This window comes from Anabrus simplex, chromosome 7 (assembly GCF_040414725.1).
Source record: "Anabrus simplex isolate iqAnaSimp1 chromosome 7, ASM4041472v1, whole genome shotgun sequence".
In the NCBI taxonomy this organism is placed as follows: Eukaryota; Metazoa; Arthropoda; class Insecta; order Orthoptera; family Tettigoniidae; genus Anabrus; species Anabrus simplex.
Window position 1 is genome coordinate 324,098,144 of NC_090271.1, and position 12,692 is coordinate 324,110,835.

Consider the following 12,692-nt stretch of genomic DNA (forward strand, 5'->3'; position numbering starts at 1 on the left):
TTAGTTCTGTTGTCTTCATCCTTTGACACTAACAAGATAAGTCATTTCAGATTGCCTCCAGATAATTCAAGAACATAGAACAGTCTGGTAAGAAATATGCAGTCCGCCTTTGTGGTGCAGTGAGGCCCGGGTTAGATTCCCAGCTTTGGCACTGAATTTGAAAAGTGGTACGAGGGCTGTAACGGGGCTCACTCAGCCTCGGGAGGTCAAATGAATAGAGGTGGGTTCGATTCCCACCTCAGCCATCCTGGAAGTGGTTTTCCGTGGTTTCCCACTTCTCCTCCAGGCAAATGCCGGGATGGTACCTAACTTAAGGCCACGGCCGCTTCCTTCCCTATTCTTTGTCTATCCCTTCCAATCTTCCCATCCCTCCGCAAGGCCCCTGTTCAGCATAGCAGGTGAGGCCGCCTGGACGAGATACTGGTCATCCTCCCCAGTTGTGTCCCCGACCCAGACTGTGAAGCTCCAGGACACTGCCCTTGAGGCGGTAAAGGTGGGATACCTCGTTGAGTCCGAGGGAAAAACCAACCCTGGAGGGTAAGCAGATTAAGAAAAATAAATAAATAAATAAATAAATAAATAAATAAATAAATAAATAAATAAATAAATAAATAAATAAATAAATAAATAAATAAATAAATAAAAATAAATAAGTAAAATAATTGGTGATGGGAAATATAAACTCTCTTTGGGCACTCAGGCCTATCAAAGACACTGGCCACCACGAGAGGGCTGCGGCAAGTTTGACAGTTGTAGCGAAGTTTTGGTGGTGACGGTCTTTGTTCTGGAGTACTCTGTTGTACGTACTATGTCTCTACAGCATAAACAGGATACAATAACCTTGAAATACAATTTGTTACGTTCAGTTCATATAGTACTTGAGTAATTTACGTGTAGAAACAACCGTTAGAGAGATACATGGTATTTTGTTTCAGGCGCCCTCCTGCAGAACGCCAGATCCCACTCGTCCTTCCTCTAAACTTAAAAACAAAGTTCCTCAAAATCCCTCCAATCATTTTCCCGTGATTTTGTAACAGACAAAAAGTGAAACTGAACCCAACATAACCATTAAAACCAAGTATCAGATTAATATTCAATAAGAATGTTTTTTTTTTTTTTTTTTTTTTGCTATTTGCTTTACGTCGCACCGACAGATATGTCTTACGGCGACGGTGGGAAGGGAAAGGCCTAGGAATTGGAAGGAAACGGCCGTGGCCTTAATTAAGGTACAGCCCCGGCATTTTTCTGGTATGAAAATGGGAAACCACGGAAAACCATCTTCAGGGCTGCCGACAGTGGGGCTCGAACCCACTATCTCCCGATTACTGGATACTGGCCGCACTTAAGCGACTGCAGCTATCGAGCTCGGTCAATAAGAATGGAGAGAAAGACAATTTTATATACATGTCGCGGTCAATGAGCTGCGCATACAGACGTTTCTGCGGGAAATCGAACCCACGTCCTTCCGGATGAACAAAACACGTCTTTACCCCTTCGGCTAGGCAGTCCCTGAAGTTTTTATCAATTAATTTGATTGATGGCTTTGTGGGTCAGCTTGTTTGTGTGAGGTAAATTGCACCCAACGGGACACTTTATCATTTTGGTAGTTGGTTGAGTCCTCGGCTCGAGGGCTGGCTGTATTCTAAGTATATCCACCATCAGGTGAGAATCCTAGGTGTCACTAAAGAGGCGTACTAGGAAAATGAGGAGTGAGGTACTTTTCCATTGCTTCCCACACTGAGCTAGATCGTGTTGTTCCATATCAGTCTGCCTAGCTCATTGAAACGCATACACAGACTGATTCTATAAGCAATACTTTTATACCATTCATGACAGGGACTGGCTGCATAAAGAATGCCATTACTAGTAATACTCATTCGCATTACTCGGTCACTTTCATACTGCCAAGGCCAAGAATGAGACCGAGACAGAAAATGTAAAGGAAGAAACTTGATCTAGCCCACACCACTAGACTCTGCACACTGAATCTCACCGGAGACGGATCTGTGTGAATTGCCTCCTGTTTACAAGGGATGTTGAATTTTAATTACTTCATATTTGCCTAGGACGTCGAATACTCGGACCGTTGTAGTTGTTCATCCACCAAAATTACGTCTTCTCGGGCAACGTTTCAGTATTCGTGCGAAGGTTCATAATATGTACATCATTCCGCGTATGTTTACTGTTCCGTTGAAATGGACATGGGTCTATGTTGAGCGGAAAGGGTACATCTCTTCTGCACAAATTATTGCTTTAAACAAATAAATTAGCAAGAGCAGATTACCTGACTTGAGTTCTAAGGGCTATAAATTATTACCAGTTTGTCAGTATTTTACGTTTGGAATACTGTGCATTTGATACGTCGATGTGTTTCCTAACAGAAACTGACCAATATTTTAACCGCATGTTAACCATACCAATAATTTATGCTAATTGCGCACATAAGCCTATGTTACTGACAGTCCTAAGCCTGCAAATGGTAAGGGAAGTGTGATTACAGTGGCGCATTTAGTAACGGGAAGCACGTTCACTTTCTTAGATAAAGAGGCAATTTATGTACCGTAGCCTGCGTAAGAGGTAATTTACCTGCCGTAGCTCGGGTAATGGAGATGTAATTTACGTACCGTAGCTCATCTAAAGAGAAGATAATTTACTAACCGTAGCTCAGATAAGGAGAAGATAATTTACGTACCGTAACTCATCTAAAGAGGAGGTAATTTATGTACCGTAACTCAGATAAAGAGAAGATAATTTAGTTACCGTAGCTCAGATAAAGAGAAGATAATTTACTAACCGTAGCTCAGATAAACAGAAGATAATTCATCGTAACTCAGATAAAGAGAAGATAATTTACTTACCGTAAGTCAGATAAAGAGAAGATAATTTACTAACCATAGCTCAGATAAAGAGAAGATAATTTACTTACCGTAACTCAGATAAAGAGAAGATAATTTACTTACCGTAACTCAGATAAAGAGAAGATAATTTACTAACCATAGCTCAGATAAAGAGAAGATAATTTACTTACCGTAACTCAGATAAAGAGAAGATAATTTACTAACCGTAGCTCAGATAAAGAGAAGATAATTTACTTACCGTAACTCAGATAAAGAGAAGATAATTTAGTTACCGTAGCTCAGATAAAGAGAAGATAATTTACTAACCGTAGCTCAGATGAAGAGAAGATAATTTACTTACCGTAACTCAGATAAAGAGAAGATAATTTACTTACCGTAACTCAGATAAAGAGAAGATAATTTACTTACCGTAACTCAGATAAAGAGAAGATAATTTGCTAACCGTAGCTCAGATAAAGAGAAGATAATTTACTTACCGTAGCTCATATAAAGAGAAGATAATTTACTAACCGTAGCTCAGATAAAGAGAAGGTAATTTACTTACCGTAACTCAGATAAAGAGAAGATAATTTAGTTACCGTAGCTCAGATAAAGAGAAGATAATTTACTACCGTAACTCAGATAAAGAGAAAATAATTTACTTACCGTAGCTCAGATAAAGAGAAGATAATTTACTTACCGTAGCTCATATAAAGAGAAGATAATTTAGGCACCGTACCTTAGGGAAAGAGGTAGTTTAGGTACAGTAGCTCAGATAAACAGAAGATAATTTACTTACCGTAGCTCATATAAAGAGAAGATAATTTAGGCACCGTACCTTAAGGAAAGAGGTAGTTTAGGTACCGTAGCTCAGATAAAGAGAAGGTAATTTACTTACCGTAACTCAGATAAAGAGAAAATAATTTAGTTACCGTAGCTCAGATAAAGAGAAGATAATTTACTTACCGTAACTCAGATAAAGAGAAGATAATTTAGTTACCGTAGCTCAGATAAAGAGAAGATAATTTACTTACCGTAACTCAGATAAAGAGAAAATAATTTACTTACCGTAGCTCAGATAAAGAGAAGATAATTTACTTACCGTAGCTCATATAAAGAGAAAATAATTTACTTACCGTAGCTCAGATAAAGAGAAGATAATTTACTTACCGTACCTTAAGGAAAGAGGTAGTTTAGGTACCGTAGCTCAGGTAAACAGGAGGTAATTAATGTCCCGTACCTCGGGTAAAGAGGTAGTTTAGGTACCGTAGCTCAGGTAAATAAGAGGCAGAGTACGTAATTTTTGATCTGTAGAGGCAACTTACCGCTCCCTGGCTGTGGAGACTAGGCTTTCTGGAATCGATGTCACGATGGGAGTATACTCTGCCCTACTGAAATTGTTTTCCAGGGTTTTCTCTACTGATCCCCTTATTTCTGCATTAGTCCACCTTTTACTCTGTATTTAACATCGCTTTGACGTGTACTATGTAGACACGGCACTACCTAACAGCATAAAATTTAACATTATTATTATAATATTCCATAGAATTTCCTATACATTCCGGTAAACATATTGACACAAATCTGGCGTTAGTGAGCACTTCCAAATAATGCCGTACTGTGCTGGGATGGAAACCACCAACTTGATTTCAGAAGACCCGCACCCTACCTTCTGAGCCACTCAGCCCAGCCAACTTCTTTGTGTGCAATAGGAATGAAAACAGTTCTGTTACAATATTCTGCGATTTGGCTATACGGTTAGGGGCGTGCAGCTGTGAGCGTACCTTCGGGAGGTTGTCGGTTCGAACCCCAGTGTCGGCAGCCCTCAAGATGATTTTTCCGTGGTTTCCAGTTTTCACACCAGGCAAATGAAGCTGTACCTTAATTAAGTGCTCTATCCCCAGTTAGTGGCTATCCGTGACTAGGTAGGAAGATTGTTTATTCATTCATTCATTCATGCATGCATGGACACAATCATGAAATGAGGTATCCACCAATTCATGCAGGCAGTAATTTTTTCAACAATTTCTTTTCATTCAAATGTATGTTTTAATTGCAGGATTCCGTTAAAGTATGTGCAACAATACATGCAATAAATTATCTTCTCTTCTACCTTAATTAAGGCCACGGCCGCTTCCTTCCCATTTTTAGCCCCTTTATTATCCCATCGTCGTCATGAGACCAATCTGTGTAGGTGCGACGTGAAGCCAACTGTAAAAGAAACATGTAGGTGGTTCTTAGAAGGAGGATAGTTAAAGGTTAACACACACTCAGGTAGTATCGTAGTGTGTTAAATCCTACGACCTGAACTGCACAGCGGCTGCGAACACCCCACTCTACTCTGTAGTCAATTCGCACCCAGCCTGCACGAACTGCACGTAATTTGCGTCTACGTGTATCCCGCCTTCCCACAACGTGCCTGGCCTAAGGCCTATAAATCATGAGAAGAGCCTCGGATCATACTTGAGCGAGTGATTTTTCAAGTGTAATGCAAATCTTGTAACTCACAGCGCAAGTAAATGTGATATTATTTTCAATTTATTTGGTGGCACATGACGTACTGTACATTCTTAAATCATGTGATGCTATATCTCATACAAAGTAATATTAGCGAAGTTCTTGTGTTTGTTTATACTACGCTGCATATTTTAAAATGCACGACGCCTTGGAGGGCACAGGAAGTAAATAAAGATTGATAGAACGAACGGAGTGGCTGCGTGTGTTAACGCCAAGTTCTTGGAACGAGTGGGTTCAAACCTCACCGTCAGCTGTCGTGAGAATGGTAGTTTCTCATTTTCACTTCCGGTCAAATGCCGGGACAGTTCCTGTTCATAGGCCAGAACCGATTACTTCCGCCTCCTTACCCTATTCCTCCTTCGCCGTCCGCTCTCTTTCATCACTGTAGTTCGCTGTTCCAGTATTCCCCAAGTATTCTCACTGGTGGCGGCCGGCGGACTCTCAGGGGTGGGGGAGGGGGCACAGTACTTTCTCCCATAACTCTTTCTTAGCTACTGACCAGTACCACCGCACTCATTCAAGTCTTCCGCGCGAAAACGATTTAATTCACTGTTGCCAACCCTCACAAAACGCAACCAGAGTCCCGATTTGAATCAAAATTCCTGGTCTCAAATGTTACATTTCAATATAATTATTTATGTTTTTCTTATTAAAATATAAATAATACGGCAAACAAGTTTGTAAATTATTATTTAATTTTATTGTATACGACCATAGAGATTTGGCTGGCGCATGGGGTTTGTGCGGACATCTTTACTGCTACACTACTACGGACTCTGTCCAAGTGAAAGCCTCTTCCCGCACCCTTCCTCCCCCCGAAACTGTCCACCAGCGCGCTTCTTCTTTACATCTCAGCCCCTCACCCACACTATATCCTAGGACGAAAGCTCTAGAGTCCGTGCCTTATCTTAAACCTGAAAACATTTCCCTGTAACCTGCGCGCTGAAAGTCAGTCAGTCTCCTAAGTTTGATATTGCCGAACAGTCTTCCTTACTGAAGAGAATTTACAGTTTTAAAATGAAATGCTATTTTCTTAGCATTATTCGAGTCCAATATTTGAGTTCAAATGTCAAGAGAAAATTAAAGAACCTTACCGTTCTCTAGGGAGGACACCGTTCGGGAGTCCTTAACGGCCGACCGCTACTGACTCTCAATTCACAGCACTATCTCGCAGACTGAAGAACTCGTAGAACTGAAATATCACAATCTCTTCCAGCCTGTTGTCTTGTGGCTAGCGGTCATCTGAATGCATGCGTTACGGAAGGTAGCGTCACAAATTGTGTGACGGAAGTGTAACCATAGCAACCCTCCATGCAGTGATGTAAGGTATGGATGGATGGATGGATGGATGGATGGATGGATGGATGGATGGATGGATGGATGGATGGATGGCCAGACAATGTTACCTAGCAACCGTGCTGGCTATGTCTTATGGCTGCTGGTCACCTGGAATTATCAGCCGTTGATGGAGACACATTTATGATTTATGATTATTTGATTTTCCCAAAAGGAAAAGTGGTTTACATTATTTAAATGGGGTGGTTCTTCCAGATACTTCGGACGAGGGGAAATACCTGGAGCTCTCTGGAAGTCGAATGCTCTGGTTACACCTTTCTGGTTGCTTCTCTTACCGCCGGAAGGTACGGAGTGATGAGAGTAGTGGCAGCAGATGGTCTGGGCAATGCGCGCCTGACTTGTCTATGACTGGGTGCCTGCAATGGTGAAAGAGCGCAGCCGTTCCCCGGTGATGTCGTCCGCCGTTGGAGCCAGGCTGTCTCTCGTCTCCCAAGGCCGCACATTAAAATGTGGGGCAACGTCACAGTATTCTTCAGATTAACAGGCACGTTAGGTCTGAAGATTGCTTAGTGCCTCCCAAACGCTTGCCAGCCTAGCAAAAAATGAAATGGCGTATGACTTTTAGTACCGGGAGTGTCCGAGGACATGTTCGGCTTGCTAGGTGCAGGTCTTTTGATTTGGCTCCCGTAGGCGACCTGCGCGTCGTGATGAGGATGAAATGATGATGAAGACGACCCATACACCCGCCTCCGTGCCAGCGAAATGAACCATGATGGTTAAAATTTCCGACCCTGTCGGGAATCGGACTCGGGACCCCTGTGACCAAAGGCCAGCACTCTAACCAGTTAGTCATAGAGCCGGACGGCCAGCCTAGCCCGATACGTTGAAAGGTTTCAGGTTTGGTATATACCTTCTTATTCATAAGCTGGCCACTGAACTTTTCTAGTGGTGTCTTTTTGATCTGAATACTACCAGTCAGAACCCATTTACTGGAAGTGACTTTGGTTTTGGAGAAGTTAATACTTACATTCCGAGGCATGGTGTGTAATTAAGGACTGAAGTTCTTCCAAAGAAAAGCAGTGCGATGTCATCCGCAAATCTCAGGTTGTAAAGCCTTCTCCCATTGATTTTCGCTCACCTTTCCTTTCAATTTAGCGTTGACATTGCCAATTTCAAGATAGTGGAGAAGAGCTTGGAAGAAATAGGACTGCCTTGTGTAACTCCCCTTGTAATCGGGAACTCTTGAGTAGATTCACTGATTATAGTGAAAGCTGGTGAGGTCTCATAGATGTTGTGAAGAATCCTGATGAGGGCTTCTCGCACATCCTGAATTGAATGGCGAAAGTTTGCGTTCATCACAATTGTTATTATTTTTATTTTATACGTTGGTCAGGTTTAATATTCTAGACTTCTTGGTGGGATATTGGATTGAACATCCGCTCAATTGCTAGTTATGTCGAGTATCACTGACGTCAACAGGTTAAGATACCAAGAAGTGATGAAAAATCTCCGTAGATTTTCGCAGAAGCCCCTCTGTGGGGATACGTTGGTCGGATTGCAACATTAGAAACGACAGAATAAATCGACACTGGCTTCTCACTGATACAGCCACGTTCCGAATCCCGGCCAATGCACGTGGTGTTCTTTGAAACTGAAAATCACATCTCCATGATTCAGAATCCGCATAAAAGTGAAGGCACCGTGGCATTGATCTCGTTATATACCGTTTGTTTTAGACGGTAGAAATGTTGGCCTTCTGAGCCTATGTTGATGGGCTCGATCCCGGCTCAGACGGTTAAGGCGCTGGCCTTCTGACTCCAACCGGCAGGTTCCATCCTAGCTCAGTCCATGGTATTTGAAGGTGCTCAAATACGTCAGCCTTGTGTCGATTACATTTGCTGGCAAGTAAAAGAACTCGGACTTAAATCATTTATTATTATTATTGTTGTTAGTCCGGTGGTAATTGAAGGAGCTCAAATACGTTAGCCTCGTGTCAGTAGATGAACCAGCACGTAAAAACTCCTATTTGAAAATATTCTGGCACCTCGCCGTCTCCGTAAACTGTAAAATTAGCTGGTAGGTAAAACCAAGAACTCTGGAGGAAGACTGGAATCTATGTGCAGGCCTTAGGTAATCAAGCCTACCATTCGTGCTACACAAAAACATACTCTCATGCAATTGAACTAAATTTGAGGACACCACCTTGCTTATGAGCTGAAGATGAATAAGTTAGGAATACCGTAGAATGGAATGTCGTACGGCTTTTAGTGCCAGGAGTATCCGAGGACATGTTCGGCTCGCCAGGTCGGGGTCTTTTGACTTGACGTCCTTAGGCGAACTGCGCGTCATGATGAGGATGAAATGATGATGAAGACAGCACATACAGCCAGTCCCCGTGCCAGCCGGGACCCCGTATTCGTCATCAGACATTGCCTATCATTCTGGCTATCACAGTTTTGTTGTTGCCTGCGTGGATTAGGGAGACGGTTGTTCCTTTTCGAATCACCATCTCAGGTTCTCTTGCCAAGATATGCGGCGTCTCCCAGGACTTCTCTTCCCCTCGATTTTCGCTTGTATAATAATTTCCAGGAGATTGTACGCTTACGGGGGCCACATGATACGGCTGAAGTAGGAGAGCTTCTTGACCTTAACAGCTCTACACAGTTCTTTTCCTTTACACATCCTGGTCAATTCCTCCTCATTTCGTACCCTGCATGGGACGGTAGACCCACATTTCAAATGCCTCTAAGAATCTCATGATGCCGTTTCTCACAGTCAACTACGGTGGAGATCACACAGTTAGCCTACCGTGCTGTAATATTAGTTCTCTGCTACAGAGCACTTGACGGAGACTTGTAAATGCTGACCTGGCCTTATCAATGCAGGATTTTATTTCTTGGGAATGGTCCCAGTGCGGGATTTGCAGTAGGGCCGTTGCTCACAACCACGTATTTGGTTCTCTTCGTGTTCATTTTTCATTATTATTTGTTTAGAAGGCGGCCACGATTGTCAGTGTCGACTCAGTTAATGTTAAAAAGTGTGGTTTGATAGAACCTGATGATGTTCCTTCAAGTACGAAACATGTAATTATTTGAGACTAAGAAACTTTAAAGTTCAAGTTTATCCGTGGTTTTCACATGCCTCCAATGCTTTCGGCCGGCCCCGCGGTATAGGGTGCCTGCCTCTTTCCCGGAGGCCCCGCGTTCGATTTCCGGCCAGGTCAGGGACTTTTACCTGCATCTGAGGGATGGTTCGAGGTCCACTCAGTCTGTGCGATTGCAATTGAGGAGCTATCTGACGGTGAGATAGCGCCCCACTCCAGAAAGCCAAGAATAACGGTCGAAAGGGTTCGTCGTGCTGACCACACGACACCTCATAATCTGCAGGCCTTCGGGCTGAGCAGCGATCGCTCGGTAGTCCATGGCCCATCGGGGCTGTTACGCCACGGGGTTTGGTTTGTTATTCCAGTGTTTTCGACAGGATGTGTTGCAGGTTCTGTGCACTGTCGGATACAATGACGGTGTCATCAACATATCTGACATTGTTACCTATTTTACATAGATAACTTATTTAAGTATACCTTCCCAAATGAGCTAGAATCACTTCGCTTATATACGTTGTGACTTGTAAATAATTGTCACTATTTTAATTGATAATTAATATTTTTTCCTTATTTGCAGGGATGGTTCGCGAGTAGTATCTTTCTAGAAGACGTTATCGAGTTCATTCCTTCTTGTTTCTGAGTGGTATGCTACAGTGTGGAGAAGAAAACTAACAGGTGAGTGGAAAATCCATACAACGTTACTGTGCTGTATACTAAATATGTACAGAGGGGTGCCAAATAATTGCTCAGTAGATACCATAACTGCTTTTAATGCGTAATCCAGACTGACTGCTATTTGATTTAAAACATTTTAATACTGTATTGGCATTCGATTATTAATTTGGAACAACATAAACTTTAAGATGGGTAGTCGTTGAATAATAACGTAGTCCGTCTCATTACTGGCCTAGTTGTTGCAGAGTTGTTTGAAAGGTAAAAAGACACGAAGTAAGTACTTTCTTTAAATTCACTGCAATGTTCTACGCTTATCAGGTCGCTTGTACTTTAGAATACGGTGAATTATTATGCGTACTGATAGGGGTCTTTGATTTAGGGGCTACTTGGCCAGGATGGTAAAGCCGTGCTCTGTGCACTCGAAAACACCTGGGTCCGATTCCCCGTCAGGAATTGAAAAATTTAAGAAATTAGATTTCCACTTCCAAAGTGCACTCAGCCTATACCAAAAATGAGTGTCAGGTTAATTCCTGGGGGAAAAAGCTAACCATTCTACTCCACCCCACTAAGTGCCACGGTTACGGATAGTGGAAGCCTTTACCTTCCACCCCTCTAAGGACCTTCACGGCCTGTACGGAGATGACTTTGCTTCTCTTTCTGTCTTAATCCGTGTACCATCCAGGATTGATTTCTCCCTCCGACTCAGCGTGGAACTTTAGGCTGGGGATACAACTTGGAGGAGGACCAGTACCTCGCCCAGGCGGCCTCACTTGCTATGCTGAACACGGGCTTTGTGGGGAGGAGGATGCTGAACACGGGCTTTGTGGGGAAGAAAGCGGCTGTGGCCTTAAATTAGGTACAATCCCGGCATTTGCCTGGAGAAGTGGAAAACCACTTCGAGGATGGTTGAAGTGGGAATCGAACCCCTCTCTCCTCTACTGAGTTGACCTCCAAATGGACCCCACTCCAGTCCACGTGCCACTTTTCAAATTTTGTGGCAGAGCCGAGAATCGAAACCGGGCCTCCCGCGGGTGGCAGCTGATCACACTAACCACTACACCACAGAGTGGGATACTTCCATTTTTATTGATTTAGTTTACTACAAAGCATTTTTACTTTCTATGATTAATATCAAATTGTTGTTTATTGTGATTGATTAAATTACCTAATCATTTTTAGTAAGTACAATGAATGTAATAATAGCAAAAGGAGTTATAGCAAATTCAAAACAAATTGATGATGATGATGATGATGCTTGTTGTTTTAAGGGGCCTAACATCGAAGGTCATCGGCCCCTAATGGTACGAAATGAAAGAACAAAAATTTCAAAGGCATCCACTGACTAAAATAAAAATAAAATATGTCATGAAGAATGAATGGATGGACAGGAACCCAACAAAACACAAAACGAACAAACAAAAACCAGTGGATCGGACTCAACAGAGATCGAAAATAACATTATTACCGACCAAGGAACCACTTATAAAGCACAATGATGCTTGGTGTCTAAAGGGGGTGCAAAATCCACGTCTAAGGCCCCACAGAATGGTACATGTCGCGAGTAAAATAGAACCATGGTATGTGTCATGTTGGGGGTATTAATCAGAAGTAGCGAAGACTCACGGTGTTTCACAAAAGAGGGTACTACTCACAAGTATTGTACTTCGTACAGGTAACGCAGACCTATGGTGTTTCGCACACAATGGCGCCACCTACAGCCAACGCAAACCGATGAGTTTCCTCACCTAGGTGTACTAGTCACAGGTGCCGGTCCCAAGGGCCCCGTGGTGTTCCACACATAGTGGGTACTAATCACAGGCAACGCAGACCCACGGTGTCGCTCATATAGTGGTACAACTCACAGGCTACGCCCAGACCCGCGGTGTTGCCCACATGGGTACAACGCACGGGTACTGGAATCCACCCGGCCAGACTTTTTACTGCAACGAATCACAAACCTATTTCGTACCAAGTTAGTGATACTACTCGCAAGTACATGCAACCCATGGTGTTCCCCGCATGATGGTTCTAATTCATTCATCCCTTGGTCGCCCCTTTCAGTCGCTTCGTACGACAGGCAGGGGATACTGTGGGTGAATTCTTCGTCTGCCTCCCCCACCCGCAGGGGGCAGTGTGTTTGGTCCGCGAGAGGTATTTTTTCCCTCAAGTCCGCCGGCAAGCCGGTTAGGACACCCCTATCCGCCACCTGGGATGCGCCACGTGCGAGTATCACCTCTCCCCCTGCTACGCCTGCGCAGCAAGTT

The 12,692-nt window shown here is 43.2% G+C and overlaps 1 protein-coding gene across 1 annotated transcript in view; it reads left to right on the forward strand.

Moving 5' to 3' along the window:
- LOC136877829 (adhesion G protein-coupled receptor E1) overlaps nucleotides 1–12,692 on the forward strand; it is a 1,255,385-nt gene that overhangs the window by 178,188 nt on the left and 1,064,505 nt on the right. Inside the window, exon 2 of the mRNA XM_068228756.1 lies at nucleotides 10,331–10,428. The gene's annotated coding sequence lies outside the window, so the exon portion shown is untranslated. The remainder of the gene's footprint in view (nucleotides 1–10,330; nucleotides 10,429–12,692) is intronic.